The sequence below is a fragment of the Molothrus aeneus genome, chromosome 3, assembly GCF_037042795.1.
Source record: "Molothrus aeneus isolate 106 chromosome 3, BPBGC_Maene_1.0, whole genome shotgun sequence".
In the NCBI taxonomy this organism is placed as follows: domain Eukaryota; kingdom Metazoa; phylum Chordata; class Aves; order Passeriformes; family Icteridae; genus Molothrus; species Molothrus aeneus.
The window spans coordinates 111,332,698-111,358,756 of NC_089648.1; the positions used below are offsets into that span (position 1 = coordinate 111,332,698).

The following is a 26,059-nucleotide window of genomic DNA, read 5'->3' on the forward strand; positions in this document are numbered from 1 at the left end:
GCAACATTTCCTGACTTTGAAAAAAAGCATATTTTATGATTGGCTTTTTGCAAATATTCAAATGAATATTATATGTGTTGTGTAAGAAAGTAATGCTGGATTCATTCTCTTAAGTACTGTGTTAAATAGAGTTTTAGGTTATAAAATATGTTCAAATAGAAACCATGCTATGTAAGATACGTTTTTTAAAGAAAGGACTTGCAGGGAGATAGCAGCCACAGGACACCTGAATCTTTCAGAGAAAATGAATTTATTGCCCTCTTATCAGAAGAAATGAACTTCTTCCCACCTCGAAGGCACTGTCAGGATTCAGAGGAAGAAGCTGAGGATGACCAGACAGAATCCTGTGTTTGAATGGAATTTATGCATCATGGATGAGGTGTATGAATATGCAACAGGCTGTTGTTTTTAAGGGTTAATCCTTTGTTAATGTGTGTCCTTGTTCGGGCTTATTTTGCCCAGAAAAAGGTACCCGGACGTCCATAACTCTTTGTTTTTACTGTCTCATATTGTCCTAATTAAAATTGTTCAAATTATTGTTACTCTAATTGTACTATTATTTTTATAACCATTTTATTACTATGAAACTTTTAGACTTTTCAAAACAAGTGATTGGTGTTTTTCACACTGACATTTCTCAAGAAGACATCAAAAGCTTTTTAGCCAAAAAGGTAACCAGAAAACCTCCCCCAGCTGAGAGGAGCACTGGGAATGCCCCTCTTGGATACCATGCACAGCAGAAAAGGTGCTGCCATAAGCTCAGATCTCAGCAGCTGCATGAAGAGCAAATGATTTTCAAGGTGCTCCGATGGGCTGATCTCAGTTTTTAATCAAAGCTGTTGGTTAAGGCATCACTCACTCAAAGGTTTTCCATTCCCCCTCGAGCCCAAAGCACAGGAGGCAGTGGTGGATCACATCCCAGCTCCTGCTGTACTCACCCACCACATCCCAGTCCCTGGTAGGGAGGAAGTGCATGCACCATGGTCAGATTTATTATCTTTAAAACCACCACTGACACACTTGGCAGAATTCAGAACTCTCATCTGGGAAGATGAAACTTGCCACGTTTGACGTGGGAGTCAGACATCCCTTCTCCCATAATGGAGTTCACACTGACAAACACAGACACAAATCTTGGGGAAGTCACAACTCCCCCCACCCTCAGTGGGAACCAGGGCTATTAATTTCAATTTGGAGCATCAAACCCCTCAAGCCAAAAGCAGCAGGCAGAGAATAACCACATTTCGCTGCGCGCTCTGCGATTTATGACCTGGAATTTCAAGAAGGGGAAGAGGAGTTCTTGTGCTGCATTTCATTTTTCTGCCCCTAAAACCCTTGCCAATAACAACAGAATGTCACTAAGCACCAGCTCCCTTCCCAAAGGAGCAGCACAGGGTGGGACAGACCCCAGCTCCTTCTCCCACAGCTTTATTCCATGTGAAGGGCAAACAGGAGCAAGGGTTTAAGTGCTAAAGCAAACAGAGGCAGCTTTAACACACAGGTTGATGAAAGAGGCTGTACACAGCTGCTCTTGAAGTCATTTCTTTGTAGTCTTCATTCCCACAGATAATTATGAGCTTAGAGGTTCCAAGACTTCAAATGATACTTTGTGCTTCCTTCAAGTATATATATATATAAAAACACATTTTAGATGTCATATGCCTTTTAAGTCAGGATTAATGAATCCTCACAGAAATCACAGCAATGGCCACAGTTACCCGAGTGATAGACTGGGGGGGGGGCTCTGATGTGCTTCTGGTTTTGCAGAAAGGCTGAACCTCAACCTGGCTAGGACCTGGAGCTATTAAATTAATAAATTCTTAGGGGTAGTATTATTGCCTTGGAGACTACACATGTACAAGCGTTCCTTTAAAAGTAGATTTGAGAAATATTGATTTTAAAGAGGATTTCACAAAGCACTGTTAGTAATAAAGGTAGCATTTGGGAGAACAAAGCTGGAAGTTTTAACTCCCCAAATGCTGTGAGTGGGGAACTTGGGAGAACTCAAGACCAGGGAGTGAAGGAATTCATCTGGTTCTTCACATCCACCTTGAAATAAGAAATGACAGTGCATGGGCCAGCAAGCCTCTCTGGAGTGACTGGTGTTTAATAAATTATGGCAGTATTTTAAAAAGAGATACAAAAAAAAAAAACAAGCTTAAAAAAAGGACCAAAAGTATTTTAAGAATAGAGGGGAAAAAAAAATAAGACAGTTCTACTCCAAGGGCATAGACCAAAAAAAGAGCTACAAACAAGAACTAAACACAGGACACAAATAAGTTTGTGGAGGAAAGGAGCAGGTTTATTCTCTCCCTCAGATCTGAAGAATACAGGATATTTTACACAGCAATGGGGAGAAGGAGAAGGGGGAAGAGAGTATCAAAATCCAAACAAGTCACAAGGCATCAACAATCCCTTGATGACAGCAGAGTAGTTTTTGTTGGCACAGCTCACGACAGCTGGAGGAATAATTGCGATGCTGAGCGAGGATGCCGAGAATATTTCGCTTCAGAGACTCAGATGAAAGATGTTATCCACAAGCACTTTGCAAATGTTAATTAAACCCACACAGCCCCTTTTTGGCAGATCAAGAAGTATTTATCCCTCTTTTGCAGAGAGGGGAATGAGTATCTCAGGCACTTTTAACTTAAGGTTAAAGCTGCTTTTTGTAGTTAGGAAGTGCCCCACAGATACACCATTAAAAACACAAATTAACCTTCCCAGTCCAGCATAGCCAGAGTGGAGCTGACCCCTCTCACTTCTCTCTGATTTTTGCCCCAACAGAAGCCTTGACTCTGCAGAAAAACCAAACTCTGAGACGAATATGGGCACTACAAATGAGCTTTAAAAGAACATCGACCCTTGGTGAGTTGGAAAAGAAAAAAATTCAAATAAATTCAACTGCTCTTCCTTTGGTGACAGCTTTTCCCAGGTCTAAAATCATGGAATAACCTGAGTTGGAAGGGATTCATAAGGAACACTGATCCAACTCCTGGCCCTGCACAGACACCTCAATAATCCCCCCGGGAGCATTGTCCAAACACTCCTGGAATTCTGGCAGCCTTGGGAATGTCACCATTCCCTGGGGAGCCTCAGCACCCTCTGGGGAAGAGCCTTTCCCCGATATCCAACCCAAACCTGACACAGCCCCAGCTGTTCCCTGGGTCCCGTCCCTGTCACAGGGAGCAGAAATTGGAGCTGTCCCTCAGGAAGAAGCTGCAGCCCTTGATGAGTCTCCCTCAGCCTCCTCCAGGCTGGACAAGCCCAGTGACCTCAGTCCCTCTTTGTAGCTGCTCCCACCATTCCAAACAAGCTTCCTATTCCATAAAACACCGTTCCCCAACAGGATGAAACAGTAATAGGGTCAATTTAAGCCAAAAGAGTGAGTGAAAGCAGGCAGAACCAGTGGAAATAAAAAGGAGCAGTGAAATCATTACCAAAAAAGACAAAAGAGGCACAAAGCATTTGAGGCACCTACACTGGCAGGGCAGGAGCACCTGGAAAAAAGTGTCCTGGAAAAAAGAGCTTTTCCTCAGAAGAAAACCACTCCAGTATTTGCTAAATGGACATGGAACATTTGGTATTTAGGAGGGGAGGGTCAGTTTGTTGGATCTATAAAAGAGTAGCTGAGAACATCTGCAAGGTCAGGAAGAAAATGCATAAACACACATATGAACTAAAACACCAAAACACACAGTGGTGGTCGATGCCTGTGATCTTACCATGAAAATAAACATATTTGGAGTTCCTTCCTGTTAAAAAACAACAACCCAAACCCCTGAAGCAGCTGATTTAGGATATATTTCAGTTGGAAATACATTTGAGGATGCAGTTGCAAAGGAAACCTAAGAGTAAGCAGAGCATTTTCAAAGACTGTCCAGCAGAAATGCTGTGGGACAGAGTCCCTTCCCCAGAGCTCACACCCAAAGGCACACACTGATTACACACACAGTGTGTAATGGTTTTATGGATCTGTATTTATATTCCATTTATGTTTGCAGTGTAACCCACAGGGCACAGCACACAATTCACCAGCACCCAGCAGCTGAGGAGACTGTCCAGGGCTGCAAGCTGCATTCAGAGCAAGCACAGGGGCTGAAAAGCTTTTCCTAGGCTAACCCAGTGCCTCAGCTTGTGCTGGTGCTCACAGGGGTCCCAGGATGAGGGAAGAGACGAGAATGTTGACTCCATGTTTCAGAAGGCTGAAACATTTTTATGATATATATTACAGAAGACTTATTATTTTATGATATATATTCTATTAAAACTATACTAAAAGAAGGCTTATTATTTTATGATATATATTATATTAAAACTATACTAAAAGAATAGAAGAAAGGATTTCATCAGAAGGCTGACTAAGAATAGAAAAAGAAAGAATGATAACAAAGGCTTGTGACTGACGCAGACAGTCCAGACAGCTGGGCTGTGATTGGCCATTAATTAGAAACAACCCCATGAGACCAATCCCAGATGCACCTGTTGCATTCCACAGCAGCAGATAATCATTGGTTACATTTTGTTCCTGAGGCCTCTCAGCTTCTCAGGAGAAAAAAATCCTAAGGAAAGGATTTTTCATAAAAGATGTCTGTGACATCAGCTGGCTTTCTTGGGAGCTTGCATGATCACAGGAACTTTAGGAGCTCAAAGGTCCTGCTTGCAAAACCAGGCTGGTCCATGCCACAGCACAAGGGGCCAGCACCCCTAACTCAGCTTTGTCACTGCCCCACTCAGGTGGGGCATTTCCTCACTGCTAATCCAAGGTACAGGAAGCTCCAAAGAGCCAGGAGAAACCTGAAACCTCCCCAGGGAAGGAGGTTGTGCAATTCCAGCACTACCTGTTGTGAAAAATGCCAATCACTCGTTTTTAAAATTTTAAAAGTTTCATAGTAATAAAATGGTTATAAAAATAGTAATACAATTAGAGTAATAATAATTTGAACAATTTGAATTAGGACAATGTGAGACAATAGAGACAAAGAGTTACGGACGTCCGGGTACCTTTTTCTGGGCAAAATAAGCCCGAAAAAGGACACACATTAACAAAGGATTAACCCTTAAAAACAACAGCCTGTTGCATATTCATACACCTCATACATGATGCATAAATTCCATTCAAACACAGGATTCTGTCTGGTCATCTTCAGCTTCTTCCTCTGAATCCTGACAGTGCCTTCGAGGTGGGAAGAAGTTCATTTCTTCTGATAAGAGGGCAATAAATTCATTTTCTCTGAAAGATTCAGGTGTCCTGTGGCTGCTATTTCACTGTGAGTCCTTTCTTTAAAATAAGTATCCTACACAGCACAGTTTATATTTGAACATTTTTTTATAACCCAAAACTATATTTACCACACTACCTAAGAGAATGAATCCAGCATTACTTTCTTACACAACACATATAATATTCATTTGAATATTTGCCAAAAGCCAATCATAAAATCCGTGCATTTTTCCCACCTGTGCTGCTGCAGCGTGGCACAGCCAGGAGACAAACCCAGAGCAGAGGCAGCAGATGTTTGCTGCTGCATTCAGCTCCCCCCTCTGCCAACCCTTTCCAGGCTCACTCCAGCACCCAGACCCAGCTCCTGCTCTTCCCATGCACAGACAGCAGGGAAAGGCTCTTCCCCAGAGGGTGGAACAGCTCCCCAGGGAATGGTGACACTCCCAAGGCTGACAGAGCTCCAGGAGTGTGTGGACAATGCTCTCAGGGTGGGATTTTTGGGGTGTCTGGTGCAGGGCCAGGAGCTGCACTCCATGGTCCTTATGAATCCCTTCCAACCCAGGATATTCTCTCTCTGTGATTCTTTGCCCTCCAGCTCAGAGTTACTTCTCCAGTGTGCTCAGTCATGGTACTACAGGCATTAAAATAATGTTTTAGTGCAGTTTTTAGCAGCCAAGTCAAAGTATTTTGGCTGATAATTCCATCTGTGCCCTTGGCTTTTGGTTATATTAGAACTGCACACAGTGAGGTAGATATTGAGACATTATTAAAGGTGCTCTGCATCCAGAGCAATTCCCACAGAAATGTATTTGCAGTCCACTTCATCTTGATGACAAGGCTGGAATTAGGGCAATTCCAGCTGGGAACTGCTGCTGTGTTTTAACACATGCTGCAATGCAAGGCAGCTGCACTGACCTTTCCTGGCTGCTGCTCTGGGCTTTTCCCCACAAACACTTTGAAGGGTTTGGACTGGTTCTGATCTGCTGCCACTCTGCCAGGTGAGCAGCCCTGTTCCAAACTCTCAGGAGAGGTGGGAGGCTCAGCACTCGAGGCTGCAGCAGGAGCAGGGGGCTCCAGGCAAGGGGCAGGGGCCAGGCCTTGTTATTCCACGCTTTCCGATAAGAGACCCAGCACATTTTTGGCCTTCCCACACAAATCCATATTCGTATGGCTGCCAGATCTTTATCACTTCCCTTTCTGCTTCTTTTTTTGGTTGCTTGTTTTAAACTTTGCCCAAGGTTACATTCAGCAAAGGCTGCTCCCTCAAAATACAGCATTAAACCCACTATCACATTAACATCTGGAAATCTTATTTAAATCCTTCTTAAAAGCGAATGTTTTGCCAAAAGAAAGCCCCAAGTGAGCCAGAAAGCAGAGAATTTTTGCAGCACATCCCTTTGCAAGTGAAGCATTTTGCAAAGGCCACCTTGCAGCTGTTGTTGTGACCTTCTGGAGATCAATGTCCCCACCTGTGCTCACCCTCTCCTGGGGGAGCAAACACCACACACAAAACAAGCAGCACTTGGTAGCCTGGAATGTGACACTGGATATAAACGAGCTCAAAACCTCCTACATCAAGTACAACCTGCTGCAGGCACCAACTCAAAGCCCCCTCAAAAATGGCTTAGAAAGAGCCCAGCAGCTGTTGAACTAATTCCCTTTTTTCCCACCCAAATTAATGTTTGGAATCTGCACATCTCTGACTAAAAGCCACTTTGTAACTCTCAGTCACTGCTTGTGGCCTTTTATAATTTTCCTTTGGGGGATCAACACTGCCCTTAAGAGTTAAAGGTTGGGGTTTTTTTCACCACCACAGCATCATCTGTATTTCTTATTTACAGAATCAGACATCATCTGTAATTAATATTTTCAGTAACCCCTCTGCTGGCCCTTCACCTCTGATTTCACCCTGCAGCTGCTCAGGGATGCCTGACAGGGCCCCTTTTTGCAGCTCCTATGTCCAGCAAATGTTCCAGACAAACAGGAGACTATTCCAGATTATCCCTCCCCAGATTTAATGACTCTGGAAAGATCCCCAGGGAAGGAGTGTTTACTGCCAACGAGCTCCATTAAGTATCCAACAACATCCATCAAAAAAACAGCAAAACATTCGGGGTTTAATTATTTTTCAAGCTGGCAGTAGCACACAGAATATCACAGAGCATGTGCCTGCCCACAATTCTCTGCATTCTTTTGGGGACTGTCAGCAAAGACAGTGTGAAAAATGCATGTGTTTTATGATTGGCTTTTCGCAAATATTCAAATGAATATTGTATGTGTTGTGTTAGAAAGTAATGCTGGATTCATTCTCTTAAGTAGTGTAGTAAATAGAGTTTTAGGTTATAAAAAATGTTAAAATAGAAACTATGCTATGTAGGATACTTTCTATAAAGAAAGGACTCACAGTGAAATAGCAGCCACAGGACACCTGAATCTTTCAGAGAAAGAGAATTTATTGCTCCATTATCAGGAAAACTGAACTTCCCACCTCGAAGGTGCTGTCAGGATTCAGAGGAAGAAGTTGAGGATGACCAGAAAGAATCCTGTGTTTGAATGGAATTTATGCATCATGGATGAGGTGTATGAATATGCAACAGGTTGTTGTTTTTAAGGGTTAATCCTCTGTTAATGTGTGTCCTTTTTCCCAGAAAAGGTACCCAGACATCCATAACTCTTTCTTTTATTGTCCTAATTCAAATTGTCCAAATTATTATTACTCTAATTGTATTACTATTTTTATAACCATTCTATTACTCTGAAACTTTTAAAATTCTCAAAACAAGTGATTGGCATTTTTCACAGACAGCTGCTCCCAGGAGGAGTAACTTTACTCAGGATAACCAAGCAGTAGGAAAACCCTGATTTTTGCCCTATAATGCCAGCAGGGAGGGAGCAGAGTTACTGGGAACACCTTTAGGACAGTGACAGGCCCCTGGCACAAGTGGCTTTGTTTAGGATGTGGTTTTGCACTGCTGCTCAGCTGATCTCATGGCCTGGTGCTGCTGAAAAGAGAGATCTCCTTCCCAACTTCCAAGCCTGAATCAAGGAGTTAGGCTGGAAGGAAGCTGTCTGGACTGAGAGGGAAGGAATCGGATCTGTATCAGTGCAAAAAGATCAGTGGGAGCAAAAACCTTTCCTTGCATCACCAGCTTGCCATGAGATCAGTTCAGCTGCAATGCACAGGCACACTCTAAATTTAGAGAGCTTTCTAACTCTAAAGCTGTATCCCACATCCATTATTCCTCTCCAACACAAGAATGAGCCATGCTATTATAAATGCTTTTATACCAACATTGTGCTCTCCACCCTACAGGAGCACACATCAATTGTGGATAAAGTGGTTCAACTTTGGAACGTAGACAAAAACTGAGCAAACGCTAATGGTGGTGAAAGACAGGTTGCCTGGGGAGAGAAATGATCAGAGATTTAAGAGGAAAGGGGAGAAAAAAAAAAACCCTACAGATAATTTACCTGTGCTTGGGTCACTGCTCATTAGTGCTCTGAAGAGAATCACTTCACAAGTTATAAATTAGGCTGCTCTTGGCTTACTCCCTTATTATCCAGCTCAGGCAGCGGCCAGGAGCCTTTCACACGCAGCACCGGATAATGGGAACACTTAGTCTGAATAAAATGAACAGAGGCAAAGAAAAAAAAAAAAAAAAACCAGGGGCCTTCATTTGGGCAGGAAAAACCATCAGGAGACCCAGCAGTGGCATTGGGTTTCACCAGTCACTTCTCTGTCACTCTGCATTTCCTCCTTCTCTGGAGAAGGGAAAACCTCTCCAAAAACAAATTTGGGCTGTGCAGAAGTTGTTTTCTCCTGTTGATATTTCCATCTACCCCCTGCTGGTTTGGGATTTCCAACAGACTTTTTAAAAGCTTTCCCCATTCAGGCTGAGCTCTACTCTTAAGAAGTTTCTGGAGAGACTGTTCATAAAAACTTTTAATTTTGGTTATTAGGCAGATCTCACTGTTCAACAGCAAGTAGTCAATTTCTGTCTCAATTTTTTTATCCTTTTATAATCGTGGCTTGGAAAAAAATGCAGCTATAACACTTTTTTAAACATTCATGATTTTTTAGCTGTATAAAATAAAATCCATAAAATCCAGCAGACAGTAATATACCAGTGATACCTATCAGAGCTGGCAAGGGCAAGATCACTCTTTTCCCACACATCTTCTAATCTCCTGCTTATATCTCTGATAAAATAAACTCATTATTAAAAAGTGCTTTAGTCTAAAGGTTAAAGGTTGACAAAATCCACAACTTTGGAACAACAAAAGCCAACTTTGACCAGAAAGGCTGAGACAGCTAATTCAGCTCAAAAATTTTGGCAATTTTCCCTCCTTCAAGGATGAGCTGTGCAGCTGCAGCCCCGCCACCAGCAGCAGCCTGACCCTTGGCCTTGCTCTTAGGATTCCATCTCAGAGGCAAAAGCACATGGCAACAAAGACACACTTGGCCAGTGAACCCAAGAGGATCTGTATAAATTAGCTCCCTGGAGACCTGACAAAGGCTCCTTTCCCTCCTCAAAGGCATCAGCCTCACGGTGAGCGCTCCAGACAGAATTAAAAGGACTCTAAATCTGTCCACAGGGAAAGGCAGCAGCTGGACCAGCAGGATGAAGCAGAGAGTTCAGGCAGCCCCACACGGGAGGGAAGAGGGCAGAAGTAAATCCTCCTTTCCTTAGGGGCAGTTTCAGTGCACTGCAATCCCCTCCCAGGTTAAATCTCTCCTCTAAAAATGCCACTGGTACAGAGGGCTGAGGCACCGTGCAACGACTCTGGTCCCATTACAGATCCAGCCCCACTCAGCACCAGCCTCCAAATTCTTCCCCCTCTCTTTTCAAACACTAATATGCAAAACAAAGGCTGCCAGAGCTCTGGGAGCATTTGGACACTGCTCTCAGGCACAGGGTGGGATTGCTGGAGTGTCTGTGCAGGACCAGGAGTTGAACTGGATAATCTTTATGAGTCCCTTCTAGCTCAGGATATTCTTAAATTCCAGGTAGTTTTTTTTTTGCAGCACTACCTAATACAGGTCCAGGCTGAAGCCAGCCTCAGAGGCAGCTCCTTCTGCCCAGGAGCCTCCCTGGAGAGGTAAAGCTGCCTCCCTTGCTCACTACTCTGGACCAAGAAAAACTCCTCTTCTAAAATTTTAAGCATCATCTTCACAGCAAGATGCCCGTGACTTCCACATCAGCCTTTCTGCTGCCTGTGGGAGGCACAGATCTTGGCTTGCTTTTAGCTCCTGAGTCACTTGGGAGCTGGGAACAGAAGGAATAAGAATCCTTCAGTCATCAGCATCACCAGCTAAAAACACCCAGAGAGCAGCAGCAGGTCTGAGAGCCACCGAGTGCAGGAAGCACGTGACAAAAACATCTCCAGCAGTAAAAAATTTAATAACCTTGTTATTAATTCTGAACAAACAACAACAACACCACTGATTCCCACTCTTCCTTTGATTTGCAACAGGAGGAGGAAGAAATAAACTTGTTTGAACAGGAACAGCTGTTACATCAATGCCAGTTTAATGGAGTCTCCAGCATCCTGTTCTCGGGAGAGCCGTGGATGTTTGAGGAGGAGTTCTGCCTTTTCAAGAGGACTTCAGAACCTCAGACACCAACCTGCAGCTAGATTTCCTCCCTAATCAGAAGTCAATTATCCTGCTGAGTGATGACAGAACAATTCACAAAGTAAAACCCTTCTCGTTTCAGGGCCCTCTGTGATGGAGTTGTGCTGGGAACTTCCTTACAACAAAAGCAAGGAGGATTTCACTTGTGCTTCCCACAATTACTCCCAAGGGCCTCGCTCTGAACTGCCAGGTGAACCTGCAGTGTAGAAAAAGCTTCACTGACAATGTGAGCTAATCCACTTTTATCCCCAGCAGAAGTTCCCAAGTTTTTACAAGTCTGAGGAGATCTAGAAAGCATTTACACCCAGCATTTACACCCAGCATTTACACCCAGCTGTCTCTAGAGCTCACTCACAGAACCAAATTTGTGCTACTGCCATTGTTTCTCACTCCCCAGTCACTGCTACAGTAATGCAAACCTCCTGGGGAGCCCTTTTAATAATTTTTAACCTCTTTGAAACAGTTTTATTATAATAAATAATTACTGCAACATTTTCATATCACAAAGAAGTTTTCATTTGTTCTCAGGCTTTGTTCCTTGCAGGGTTCTCATCCCAGCACTGTTCCCTTCCCAGGTGTCTGAGGTCAGATAAACTGAAATGAGTTCCAGAGAGGGCTCTCAGTATCTGCTGTTGGATAAATGAAGCCTCAAGTTCATGGAATGGGTTGGATTGGAAAGGACCTCAAAACTCATCCCATTCCACAGGGTGAGTTTAACAATGTTATTGTTAACACTGTTATTTAACAATGAAAAGAAACAGCAAGACCAAGAGAAGAATCAGGGAATCTTTAAGGTTGGAAAAATCACAAAAATCCAGCCATCAGCTCAGCACCACCACGCTCACCACTACACCAGGTCCTCAAGTGCCACATCCACACATTTTTTGAACACTTCCAGTGATGGTGATTCCACCACTGCCCTGGGCAGCCCATTCCGGTGCTTGACAACCCTTGCCATGAAGGAATTTTTTCCTAATATCCAAATTTAACCTCCCCTGGCACAACCTGAGGCTGTTTCCTCTTACCTGAGAGAAGACCTGACCTCCACCTCCCCACAACCTCCTGTCAGGGAGCAAGAAGAGGCCTGGGGATTGCAGCCCTGCACTAACACACCATGGAGGATCTCACAGCAACCTGATGGCTTTCACCTCGCTGGAGCTCCTTCCCTCTAACCCTCTGTGTGATCCAAGAACTGGGAGCAGAAATGAATTAAACACACAAACAGTGACTTATTCTCCCCAAATGTGAAGCAGCTCCTGGAGGGAAGGGAGGAGAACAGAAGCCAGGCTGACATTCCAAGCTCAGCAAGCAGGAGCACTCCAGCACATACTGCTGGCTTTGTGATGTGCCACAAAGGCAGCCTGTTCCAGCTCCCCTGTCACACATTGTCCCACACTGCTCTGCTCCCAGTTTCAGTGGCTGCATTAAATGGAAAAGTCCCCTGGCTGATGGCACAAGGGGCTGGATGCTCCCAGCTCCACTTCCCCGGCGTGGATGGATCACTGCAGGATCCCGGGGAGGCCTCCAAAGCTCCCCTTGCTCCAAGCTAATCCAGGAGGTTTTCCCTTCATGGAGTCTCTCATCACAAGAGATTTACTTGGGCAGAGCAAAATTCCACCACACAACTCAGCATTTTACAGGCCCTTTCCACACTGGCTCTATTATTCAGGCAATGTACTAAAAAAAGGTGAAATAGAAATAAATAGATGCAGTGTTCCAGTGCTGTCCAGGAAGAGCTGACCCCTCATGCAGGGAGATCAATGTCTGCTGCATTTATACCCTCTAAGGCCAAAAATAATGCTGGAACCACCAGGAGAAACGGCCAATTAAGCTGTTTTTCTCCCAAGCAGATTAAAAATTACTCTCAATTTGCTACCTTACTAAACTACAGCTGAAATTATTACAGTAGGCTGACTGTGGGCTGACAGGCTGGCTGTGTGCAACTTCACATTCAGGAGAGTCAAAGAAAGGGCCATTAATATAAATTTATGTATTTATATCTAGATATCTAGATATAGATTAGATATAGATATAGAGATTTGATATGAATATAGATATAGATAAATAGATAGATATAGATAAATAGATAGATATAGATATAGATATAGATATATATTAGATATAGAGGTTTGATATAAATATAGATATAGATAAATAGATAGATATAGATAAATAGATAGATATATAGATATAGATATAGATATAGATATAGATATAGATTAGATATAGATATAGAGATTTAATATGAATATAGATATAGATAAATAGGTAGATATAGATGATATAGATATAGATATAGATATAGATATAGATATAGATATAGATATAGATATAGATTAGATATAGATATAGATATAGATATAGATATAGATATAGATATAGATATAGATATAGATATAGATATATAGATATGAAAGGAAGGAATACTAAAAATCCTCCATCCTTCAGAACAAGCAGGGGCTGGGACACCCTGAGGAGTGATAGAAAATCGACCTAGAGTTTCTGGCTGTATTTCTCTCCCTCTGTCCTCCTCCTGGTGTCCCCTGTCCAGGAGGACTCCCCAGCTGGGTTCAGGACTGGTTGAGGCACAGGTGACACATCTTGGCAGGCCAGGTGAGGCTTTGGGGAGTTTTTGGTGTTTTATTGACAGATCTGTGCAATGAACTGGGAGAGAACTGCCACAAGGACTTGGTCCTTTGGGTTCCCTGTGCAAAACAGAAGCCACAGTGGAGCAGAGACAGAGCTGGGAGCTTTTTGGGGCTAAAGGCAGGAAGGAAGGCAGCAGAGAGGCAAGAAGAAAAGCACATTGGTGGAAATAGCAGTGGAGGCATGGAAGATAAAGCTGAACACTGGGAAAAAACTGCTCGGGATGGTCCAGGAGCTGTGATTCAGCACCGAGGAAAACAGCCAAGAGTTCTCAGCTGAACAGAGGCCCAAGTTTCCCAGGCTGCCCACAGGCCAGGGCTCTAATCACCCCTGGAGGAGCCCTGACTCACCTCAGGGCAGCACAAAAGCCACAGATGTGAGTCAGGGCAGATAGAGAAAACCACAGACTTGTCAGCCCCAAGCGCCCTGGGACTGCAGCCCTGGTGTTAACACTTTAATCACATCACATTCCAGTTCTACTTTTTGGAAGCCACTAATAAAATAAATATCATTTATACAGAGCAGAGGAGATGGAGAGCCAGGTCCTGCTCTTGCAGAACCAGAACCTGTTTGATGACTGATTTATATTTCTCTAAATAAGACCAATTCTCCATTTGGATATCATTTCTTAAGCAATGCAGAGGGGGAGAGGGTTTAACACCCAGAATGATTCTTGTCACCATTTAGAAGATGCAGTAGACACCAGCAGCCATTTAGTTTCACAAAATTGCTGCAGGATACAAAGATGCATCCCATATCCTGGCTGACAGCTTTAGCAAAAAGCCACACAGCCCTGCCAGGGCTCCTTGTTAACAATGTATTGTTCTAGTGACTCAGTGCACTGGAATGCTACCAGGTTTATTCATAGCTTTCCTGATAGGAGTTTTTAGATTAGACACACACAAATCTCTGCTTTTTATAAATAAATAAATAAATAAATAAATAAATAAATAAATAAAATACTATTATTACATGGAACATCAAAATTCCTGTTTTCTTTTCTATGGCTAAATATACAGAGAACTCCAGCAAAAGGACAGGACCTCAAAAACCCAAAGGTTCTTTCAATTTTCTAATAAGAACACTCAAGAGGAGAAAAAATTACCACAAATTGTAAACAGTGAATATAATAAAGATGGTCAAAAGCATGAAGCATCTCTGTAAGGACCATTGAATCAATTAGGACATTTTAGTCTGGAGAAGAGGCCTCTGACAGGGGACACAGTAGGGATTTACAGAATTTTAATGCAAATGACAATTCCCCAAATATGAGCTGGCAGAAGGTGCAGTTACCAAAAGGAAGTGATCCAGCACACCAAGTTAAGCTTTGAAATGTCTGGACAGAGGCTGAAAAAGCACAAGAGCTGAATGAACTGATGGGAGATGAAGAACATTCCTGCTGGCCATGGCTGGAGACAGGACAGACCCAGCCTCCCCCAGCTCAGGTGTTTGTTTGCCACATCCTGGGTTTTTAAGAAGCAGACAAAAGTCTCCAGCATCTTCTGAGGGGAACAGCAGCAAGGAGCAGGAATTCCACCCTCTCACTTCCCAGGAGGTCCAGGCAGCACAAACCCTCCCTGCCATGCCCAAGTGCTCTCCCCCTGCCCTTCTGCACTGCAGCTGTGAGCAAAGACCTGTGTGAAGCACAGGAAGCGTCAGACCCACGCTGGTGTTCACGTGGATGGTGCCACATCCTCACAGGAAGGGACCTGCTGCAAAACTCCTGCAGAACTTGGCTTTGCTGCCAAGCCAGGAAGTCTCAGGAAGAGTTTGAAGATGAGTTGTCCTGAAAGTATTCTTAGATTCCGGGCCCAACCCAGTTATTTCGATATTTAGTGTCATGGAGAGAGTTTTGCATAAAAATGACTTGTTAAGGAATCCCTTGAAACAGGTTATTTTGCCATTCTGCTCCATGGCAATCACAGACTGTTTCCAGAATCTTCCTGCCAAGAAAAGCCCTCCCCTCAGCTATCTCCTACTGACCTAAATCCATACTCCTTGCTTTAATCACAGTCTTCCACCCTAAAAAGGACTCCAAACCTGGAATCCTTGTCTCCTACATTCATTCCTCTAGGCAGCAGGCCCACTAACCCAGAAGGGCTCCTGAAGGTCAATGCTGAATGTGCTGCCCACCACAGCAGTGCAATAAATGTTGCACAGGCCAAATGATGTCCCAGGGTATGGGAACCCAGGACATCCCTCTGGCTGTCCTGGACTGCCAAGATCCCTGCCAGGGGGCTCAGAGACCCTGGCACAGAGCCCAAAATCCCTCTGGTTTTGATTAGGACCCATGGAGCAAATTACCAACCTTAGATGAAGATCAGCAAGCCACAACAGTTCAAGTAGAATAATAGTGAAGTTATCATGGGGTGGAAAAGTAGATTTTTGGGATTTTTAGAATGGGGGTTCAGGAGGCAAGATGGAGGGATCTGGGCATGTCCAGCCTTTCTCCTTCTTCTTCTTGGCCTCCATCTTCTGCTGTGATGGTGGCACTTTTGGATTGGTTTAGAGTAGAAGCTCACTGTCTAACACAGGTGATAGGGATTGGGAAGTGATTGTAAATATTGTACAGGTAGTTTTTATATAAAGACATAACACCACCCCGGGGGCAGGCAGAGTGCCTGGAACTGTCCTGCTGGACGGACCTCAGCTGGACAGGAGAAAGAATTTTATAGATAAGGAACAATAAACAACTTTGAGACTGAGAAATGAAGATCTCTGACTCCTTCTTCAAGCACCAGGCTGGGAAAAGAGACTTTCTAACTCTTCTCGGGGTCACTCTGACAAGCTAGAGATCCTGATGCTGAGGGAAAGCTGTGCAGCCCTGGCCTTGTGCAACTGCACAGAGCTGTCAGCCTGAGACTTCCTCCTCCTTAAGATATGCAAAAGAGAAGGAGAATTCAATGGTATTGACTGACTGCAGCTCCTCAAGTCAGCAGATGTGGCTCAGAGCACAGCCTGGGATCAGAGCTGTCGATGAGGGCCTTGGCGCGCTGGCACCGTTGGTCGATTCCGGCGTGGTTTGTCCTTCACGTGCCCCCACTGCTACTCCCAGCTTTGTTATTCACGGTGGAATTTTTCACAGGAGCTGTGTTCCAGCTGAGGGGAGTCCCTGCTGTGTTTGGCAGGGCACAAAGATTTCCTGGATCCAGAAGTACAAGGAGAAATGCTGCAATACACAGGAATAGACACCTGAGCCCAGGACACCCTGCATGTACTGGCTGGATGTGGGAGAAATGAGGAATCCACAAATAAGTTTGTCTCTCTTTGCCTTCTTTCCCAAAAGCACAGGAATTCTCTGCCCTGCTCCCCGGATACATCCACACCAACCTGATGACACAACCCAGTCTCTAAATGCATTATTTCATCCTTGACTTTTGTTAACAAACACTTTCAGTTTCAAGATTCATCATCCCACATTATCCTTAGGGAATCACCTGCTAGGACTGTCACAATAAACTCAATTGCTGCAGCTCCCACACTCACCTGAATTTTACAGCCTGTGCTAGAGCATCCTCCTGGCTTTCAGAGGCAATTCCCTATTTCAGTCTGGCCACACCACTGCACCACATGGGCCAAGACATTCCAATTACTCAGAATTTACTAGCTGGAGTATTTACTCCCTCACAGTTGTGAGTTCTAAGATGTTTGCAGACACCTCATAAAGCACAGGCTCGTTATTACAGCTCATTAACACGCATGCAAGACATTTTAATGTGTAAAAATTCCCCATGAAATAAAGATTTTCTCCTCCACTTTCAGGGCAAACCTGCCATCCTTACCATGAACTGGACAATGCTTTCCAGTGGTTTATTCCTGCTCTTTTCCACCCACCAGTCAAGCCAAGCCTCATTTGGCTGATTTCATAGCACTCATTTATGAGCAACCCTGGCATGTGCCGTGGCTGGAACCTCATCCACCCTCCTCACTCAGCTCCAACACTTCCAACACGGCTGGAATAGCTCTGGGGAGCATTTCCACTCCTGATCCTGCAGCACAGGAAGCCTCAAGGTGACACCTTTAGTGTTGACTCCCCACAGCCCTGAGCAGAATTGCAGCAGTTCTCTGCTCTGCCACTATTGGAAGTAGGATGAGGACACAATTTATCACTTCAGCTAAAAGGAGCTGGAGCACACTTCTCCCAAAACAAGAGTTAAGCCAAGGAAGTTTGTACTTTTAGGAGAACACTGTGCAAGCATGCAGACTTAATGCTGAGCCCCAATGGAGGCAATTTGAGGCTGACATCAGGTACTACAGAAAGTTTTATTCCTGAAATATGAAGGTACTCACTGTACACGGTGAGCAGCTGGCAAACTGGAATCTGTCCCTCTCCTGCAGCCAGCTCTCTACTCATCTGTCTGGAGCCTGTTAGAGAGGAAAAAAGAGCTGTAAATATTGATAAAGCGACCCAAAAATTTTTTAACAAGTTTTTTACATCAAGAAGTATCAGGATCTCTAGCTTGTCAGAGTGACCCCAAGATGAGTTCGAAAGTCTCTTTTCCCAGCCTGGTGCTTGAAGAAGGAGTCAGAGCTCTTCATTTCTCAGTCTCAAAGTTGTTTATTGTTCCTTATCTATAAAATTCTTTCTCCTGTCCAGCTGAGGTCCATCCAGCAGGACAGTTCCAGGCACTCTGCCAGCCCCTGGGGTAGTGTTATGTCTTTATACTAAGAACTACCTGTACAATGTTTACAATCACTTCCCAATCCCTATCACCTATGTTAGACAGTGAGCTTCTACTCTAAACCAATCCAAAAGTGCCACCATCACAGCAGAAGATGGAGGCCAAGAAGAAGGAGAAAGGCTGGACATGCCCAGATCCCTCCATCTTGCCCCCTGAACCCCCATTCTAAAAACCCCAAAATCTACTTTTTCACCCCGTGATAAATTCACTATTATTCTACTTAATTTGTCGTGGCTTGCAGATCTTCATCTAAGGTTGGTAACTTGCTCCATGGGTCATAATCAAAACCAGAGGCATTTTGGGCTCTGTGCCAGGGTCTCTGAGCCCCCTGGCAGGGGTCTGGGCTGCTCAGGACAGCCAGAGGGATGTCCTGGGTCCTGACAAAGAAGCAGGCCAGGTCATCAATGCAGAACAGACACCCTCACCTCCCCAGCTCTGAGGTCAAGAACTCCAAGCAGCTGCAAAGCTCTCAGCAAGGTCTCCCAAGCAAATGCTGTGATGCTTGAAAACAACCGCAGCACCGGCTGCCTTTGGAGGCTGCTGAGGTCAGACCTGAGGCAGCCCAGGAGAAAAGCAAAGTATTTATACATGAGAGCAGCAGCAAGAGCTTCCCAAAGCCAGTTCCTCCAGAGGCAGTGAATCACAGCTCTTTGTGCCACGTCCTGATCCCCAAAGCACCATTACACACGAAAGGGAACAAATGTTTATGCAGACACTGTGCTGAAGGGTTGCATGGGCTCTGATCTGGAGTGCACCAAAGAAGTTCCCTTTAATATATTTGTTGTTCCAACACACTTTATCCCCTTAATGAGGCGCCACTGAAGTTCTGCTTAAACCCATCTTGATTAAGGAAAAGATTATCCATGGAATTGCCAGCCGTACACGTTGGTATACATCACACACAGACCAACTGTGCTTCAGGGAGACATTAAATCCCCGTTCAATTAATAGAGACACCTCTTAAAATGAGCATTAAATAATTCCCCACAATGTAGCACAACAACTGGCTACTCCAGTAAATTGGAATAGAAATAACTTCCAATCTCTCCACCAACAAAATCCCAAACAAAGTTTGCCCTTAAAACAAGAGGTCAGTACAGAGGGATGGGGGGCAGGAATGTTACTACCTCAGTGCTATTGTGTGCTTATATTAAAAGCTCTTCATCAAAAAAATTAAATGAAATGGATGCCTTTCATGTTTATCAATAACAGAGCTAATGGTTTTTATGTAAATGCCATTACTTCCAGCCAGATCTGCAAGAGACTGGAGCCACATAGCCCCATCTCCCCTCGCAAGAGACTCCCTTCAGGCAGCCAATCTAAATGCAAATTACAATCAAATGCAAAACCAAGAGTTTTCTGGATGATACTGAACACATAAACCCAGGGACAAAGCAGAGATATTTAAGAGCAACCCTCCTCTTCTGGAAAGACCTCCTGATCTCACATTGCTTTTCTATCATGAACATCCATAAAAATTAAAGTATAATTTGGTTCTCATTTATAGTCATATTATTTATCAGCTTCTTCCTTTCTATTGCCTTCAGTGTTAAAAAAAAATAAGAGGGGAATGTTCTTCTGTAGAGAGAATCACCTCTCAGAGATGTTTCCCCCACAACAGGAGCATTCCATCACCAAGGATATTAAATCAGAACCATAATAAAGCCCCAGCTGGATTTGCCAAGAACAAACCACACTTCCACATTTTCAGGAGGAAATTTCTTCTTGGAATGGAGCTGTTTTGCAAATCAAGGAAGAAGGTGTTACTACAGGATGGTTATTAAGAGGCAGAGACACAAAACTGTTGTCAGCACAAGGAGCACCATGTTCCTGGTGCATGAAAGCTTTTTGAAGAACACTTAAATCTGACCCCTACCTGGAGCACAGATCCAGCCAGGATTTTGTCAGCACTGATTAAAACAAGGTTCTAATGGCAAACCTGAAAAGAAGCTAACCTTAGCAACCGTGCTGCTTAGCGAGGAGAATGCACAGAGGAGAAGCTGAGATTAAAACAAAGGGCAAAAAGCTGACAACCCAGCTATGGCAGAGCCTGCACGTGAGTCTCAGCAGGGACTGGCTCTGACTACCACAGGCAGCTCCACACCAAACTTCCACCCCAGGAGGAGCACAGGTCCTTGGAGGGATGCTGCTAATTAACAACGAGGCTGAGCACACGCTCGTTACACAGCCGAGGAGCTGAGCACTTTGTGTGCGTGCAGGAATACTCACAGAGCAGAACTTTGCTAATTAATATTAATAACTGTGAGACCACTGCTGCAAACAGCTGGATTTTGGGAATCAGCCAGCAAGAAACCGTGCAAAGTGGGGAAGCAGAGGGACAACACAGCCCAGCGGGCACCTGGTTCGCTTCTTTGGGTATCTATAATTAAATAATTTATCATTGTGCTCCTGTGACTACAAGTCAATGTGCAGCCTGTCAACAAAGCACCTCCTGTTATGCAAAGTCTTGCTAAATCTGAAAGTTTGACTGCCTGTAGAAAGATTTTTTTTTAAATTAAAAACCACAGCCCTGACTACCTTCCCTCAGAGACTTTTCTGTGGGCCAGCATTTCAGAAAAGTCATCAACATCTTCTTCATGTTCTGTCTTACAGATCTATTGTTCTATATACAAAACCTCAGGACATCCCTCTGGCTGTCCTGGACTGCCAAGACCCCTGCCAGGGGGCTCAGAGACCCTGGCACAGAGCCCAAAATCCCTCTGGTTTTGATTAGGACCCGTGGAGCAAATTACCAACCTTAGATGAAGATGTGCAAGCCATGACAGTTTAAGTAGAATGATGGTGAATTTATCACGGGGTGAAAAATAGATTTTTGGGGTTTTTAGAACGGGGGTTCAGGAGGCAAGATGGAGGAATCTGGACATGTCCAGCCTTTCTCCTTCTTCTTCTTGGCCTCCATCTTCTGCTGTGATGGTGCCACTTTTGGATTGGTTTAGAGTAGAAGCTCACTGTCTAACACAGGTGATAGGGATTGGGAAGTGATTGTAAACATTGTACAGGTAGTTTTTAGTATAAAAAGATAACACCACCCCAGGGGCTGGCAGAGTGCCTGGAACTGTCCTGCTGGACGGACCTCAGCTGGACAGGAGAAAGAATTTTATAGATAAGGAACAATAAACAACCTTGAGAACGAGAAATGAAGAGTTCTGACTCCTTCTTTGATCTCCAGGCTGGGAAAAGAGACTTTCTAACGCATCTTGGGGTCACTCTGACCAGCAGAAGCCCCAAGAACCTCCGGCTTTCAGTCCTGGATCACAGCTTGGAGTTGCTAAGACTCCCTTCTCCTCCTTCCCTTGCTCCATAAACCTGGTAAAGCAAGTTTTGGGTCCTCTCTAGCAAAAGGAGACTGGGACCCCAACTTGGGCCTTGTCACCACACCGACCATGCAGGACCAACCACGAGCAATGAGAAAAGGATGAGGCCCTTCCAAAACCAGCAAATCTCCTTTTTTCCCCCACTCTGGACCAGCTGTGTGAGGCTGGGCACTGTCACTGCCAGAACCACGGAGGATTTCACAGCCAGCCACAACCATGTGTGAGCAGAGTCCGATTTCACAGCTGTGCTGTGACTTCAGCTGTCAAACCACAGCCACAGGACCTGAGCTGAGCTGTTCCTGCAGCAAAGCCATTTCCTCCCAAAGCCCCCAAAATCAGAGGCAGCCACACACCCCAGCCTCCACCCAAATGCTGCTGCTCATGCATGGCCTCGACCAATGGCTTAACCAGCAAATGAAGATTTTTTGGTGGCAAAGAACTTCCAACCATCAACTGAATTTTGTGATTTTGCAAAGCAAAACTGGAAGTATTTCCCTTCCTGAGAGCTCCTGTTCTTTGCTGTACAATTCACAACTACACTAAACTTACCCAGCATTGTAGTTTTTATTTCTCTGCTGTTCCTGCAGCAAAGCCATTTCCTCCCAAAGCCCCCAAAATCAGAGGCAGCCACACACCCCCAGCCTCCACTCAAATGCTGCTGCTCATGCATGGCCTCAACCAATGGCTTAACCAGCAAATGAAGATTTTTTTGTGGCAAAGAACTTCCAACCATCACTTGAATTTTGCGATTTTGCAGTTTTGCAAAGGCAAGGAGCAAAACTGGAAATATTTCCCTTCCTAAGAGCTCCTGTTCTTTGCTGTACAATTCACAACTACACTAAACTTACTCAGCATTGTAATTTTTATTTCTCCTTTCTGTCAACACACAGCCTCATACAGTTCACTTGCTGAAGCCCACGGTTTTCCCTTTGCAAAGGTTCAGGTTTATGCACAGCAAAACGGTCTCTTAAACCGTCTTTTCTTATTTCCTTTTGTCAGAGGCTTCATGCTATGATGAATGTGTAGAAATGCAAAGCACAAGTCCATAGAAAAAGAAGGCAGTGTGTGAGGTGGTTTTGTCTTATAAAAAAAGAGAGCCTGGATTGACTTACGCCTCATTAAAGAGCTCCAGTCTGCATTTTTATTAGATGGATTTAGACACCAATGGATTTTTTTAAAAAATAATAAATTAAAAGCAGTTATATTCTTAACATATGGCCCTGGATCAGTCATGTGGATAGAAACGAAAGTGGGCACAGCAGATTCTCCAAACACAGGCATGGAAATCATTTTAATGGTGCACATGACCTATAAAATTTCAAGCAACACCAAACTACACAATGGTGTGACAGAATTCAGCTACTGCAGGGCTGTGTCTTGTCCCCACACATCCCTGTGCACATCACAGCTGCTCCAGGAGACAGGAAGAGGGAGGAAAGTAATTCCTGCTAATGAACACACTCGGGCAAATCACGCAGCATTCATTTTTTGGTGGAGAAACTGAGGCATGGAAGAGGCATTTTCTGCTATAATTCATTTCCAATCACAAATAAAACCCAGGCAATATCCCAGCCATCAGCTTTCTTCACTACTAAGTGTCTTTGGCAGCCCTGCAGTAGCCCAGTGCCATCCCCTCCTCACACCCTGGTCTCTATCCTGACAAACACACAGCTCCAAGAGAAAACTTATTTCCAAATCAAGAGCCAGTGTAGCTAATTCTGGCCTGCACAGAGCACTAATTGCTAATGTAAATTATATCTCCCCAGCTTGATGGCAATGATAAATGATGGCCAATCATGTGGGCAGAGACTGGCACTGCACAAAACAACGAGGCACACCCAGAGCAAGCATGTCTTGTAACCACTAAACACACATTTGTGTGCTCTACGTGGGCAGCAACTGCTGTCCAGAATATTTTAACAGCAGAAACTGCACTGGGGAAAGAAAAAACACCACCACAACAGAAAAAACCTGAGTACATTCCTCTTCATAGTCGGAGCCAAAACTTAAGAAACAAGTAACATAATTACTTCCACACCAGAAGGAAAATAAACCCAAGAACACACAGAGGGAAAGAAACAAACCTCCAAAGCAGATCTGCAAAATAGTTCAGGGCTTCTGTGCTGGGTAATAATTTCCCAGGACAAATCAGGAGAGTAAAAACTACAGGGAATCCAATTTTGGGGTGAGGAACCCACAGCACCCCCTCCTCTGCCCCCTTCCCCACAGAGCCTGCCGAGTTGGTGCCCAAAATCCTGCACATCCTTCAGCACATGACAACATCTCATTTTACCTGAAATGACCTTTTCTGGTGTGGCCAAAGAAAGAAAACCATTTTCTAGCCTTTTTTTTTGCATCAAGCACAAAGAGCATCAAGCCCACCAGCGACTGCAGGTCCCACCTGTCCTGAGGTGCTCATCCACAAGAAATCCAGCATGCCAAGAGGATTCATCCAGCATGTCCAGCCCGGGTTCCCCAGCTGGGATAGCACTAGACCCAAAATCCTGGAAGGCTGGAAGCAAACAGGAGCAGGAGCAGAGCCTCTGTGCTCCATCCAGACAGTGGAAGCACGGCTGGGACACACTCACTCTTCACCATTCACCCTTCATGGATCAGTAAAAGCACTTTAGGGAGAGCTTTTTTTTTTCCCCTCCCTTCACTTTGTTTTAAATGGCTGAAGAATTTCCTCTGTGAATGCTCCCAATTGTGGCTCACGCTGAGTTATTTTTAAAAGCACAGAACCAGATTTTCAAGGCTCTGAATGAGGAAATGCAAAGCTTTTATTAAGCAATAATAGCCCAGACAATGGTCACAATTTCCCAAGGGTCTGAACACGGCAGCTGACAATGAGCTTTATTCCTCCACAAAAACCCCTTCACAGGCTCGGAGGGTTTGCTTTGTACGATCCAGGCTCAAGTTAGGGAGTTAAAACAGAAAGCTCTGTGGTCGTTTTCAGTGTGATTTCCTCCAGCAACGCACATCTGAGCAGAGATACAAAAATCACTGGGAAAAGGAGCCATGTCCTGTCTCATTCCCTCCTTTGGTACCAGGACATCATCCCATCCAGCTGGACCTTTCCTTGGGTGAAAAATGCATATTTTATTATTGGCTTTTCACAAATATTCAAATGAATATTATATGTGTTGTGTTAGAAAGTAATGCTGGATTCATTCTCTTAAGGAGTGTGGTAAATCCAGTTTTAGGTTATAAAAAATGCTCAAATAGAAACCATGCTATGTAAGACACTTTTTTTAAAGAAAGGACTTGCAGCAGATAGCAGCCACAGGACACCTGAATCTTTCAGAGAAAATGAATTTATTGCCCTCTTATCAGAAGAAATTAACTTCTTCCTACCTCGAAGGCGCTGTCAGGATTCAGAGGAAGAAGCTGAGGATGACCAGACAGAATCCTGTGTTTGAATGGAATTTATGCATCATGTATGAAGTGCATGAATATGCAACAGGTTATTGTTTTTAAAACTTAGTCCCTTGCTAATGTGTCCTTTTTCAGGCTTATGTTGCCCAGAAAAAGGTACCCAGACATCCATAACTCTTTGTCTCCATTGTCTCATATTGTCCTAATTCAAATTGTCCAAATTATTATTACTCTAATTGTATTACTATTTTTATAACCATTCTATTACTATGAAACTTTTAGAATTTTCAAAACAAGTGATTGGCGTTTTTCACACTTGGCAGATGGATCCCAGCTGACAAACTGGTCAATATTCCCAGGGTCATGAGAGTGAAACAAAGCATTTCAGCTTTCCTCATTGATATCTGAACCACTCCAAAATGCCTCTCACTAAAATGTCACAGAGACTCTTCAAACCTCAGACCTGCTACCGTGGGGAATCATCAGATCCAGTGGCCACATCAGCTCTTCTTTTTTCCAAGCAGGAGGAAGTTGCAGCTATGAGGAGTTTGTATAAACCCACCCAGCAGCCAAGGTTTGGCCATTTTCACTCAGGAGTGCTGGCCACACCTGAACCAGCTGGACTGGCTCTCTCTGCAGCCAGCATGAGCAGCAGGCACTGCTGGAGCACAGAAAATCAGATTGGTTCAAGATGTCTGCTTAGGAAAAGGGGTGTTTTTCTCTGCTGGTTATAAAGCAGACCTCGAGAAAGGAGGGGAAAAAAATGAAGTAACTTGATCACCACGCAGATCTGTAGAAAAAAGTCCCCACCTAAATGTCTCCCACATGAATGCTGTCCTCACCTTCAGCAGAAAAGCAGCTAACACCATAAATTCAGGAGCTCTTGCAACCAAAACAAGTGCATTTCTATCCTCCCAACATCTCTCCTCTTCCCTGTCCCACTGAAAGCACAGTGAGGCTGCACAGCAAACCGAGATTACAACTAAACCCCACAAACAAGAACCGAGCTTAGATTCAATCTGAGCATGTCACAAACTGCTCTGCCACACAGCTGGGAGAGACCACAGGAGCTCTTTCTTCCAGCTTACCACAGCCCCCAGGGGCTGTGAAAAAACACTTCCTAATCTTCTGCAGATCTGTCAGTCAGTCCATAACCAAGAGAGCT

At 44.2% G+C, this 26,059-nt stretch overlaps 1 protein-coding gene across 6 annotated transcripts in view; it reads right to left on the reverse strand.

The window, feature by feature from the left end:
• Positions 1 to 26,059, reverse strand: part of EXTL3 (exostosin like glycosyltransferase 3) — a 150,433-nt gene that overhangs the window by 88,077 nt on the left and 36,297 nt on the right. For all 6 annotated transcript variants that reach the window (XM_066547633.1, XM_066547631.1, XM_066547634.1 and 3 more), the window contains exon 2: positions 17,793 to 17,867. The gene's annotated coding sequence lies outside the window, so the exon portion shown is untranslated. The remainder of the gene's footprint in view (positions 1 to 17,792; positions 17,868 to 26,059) is intronic.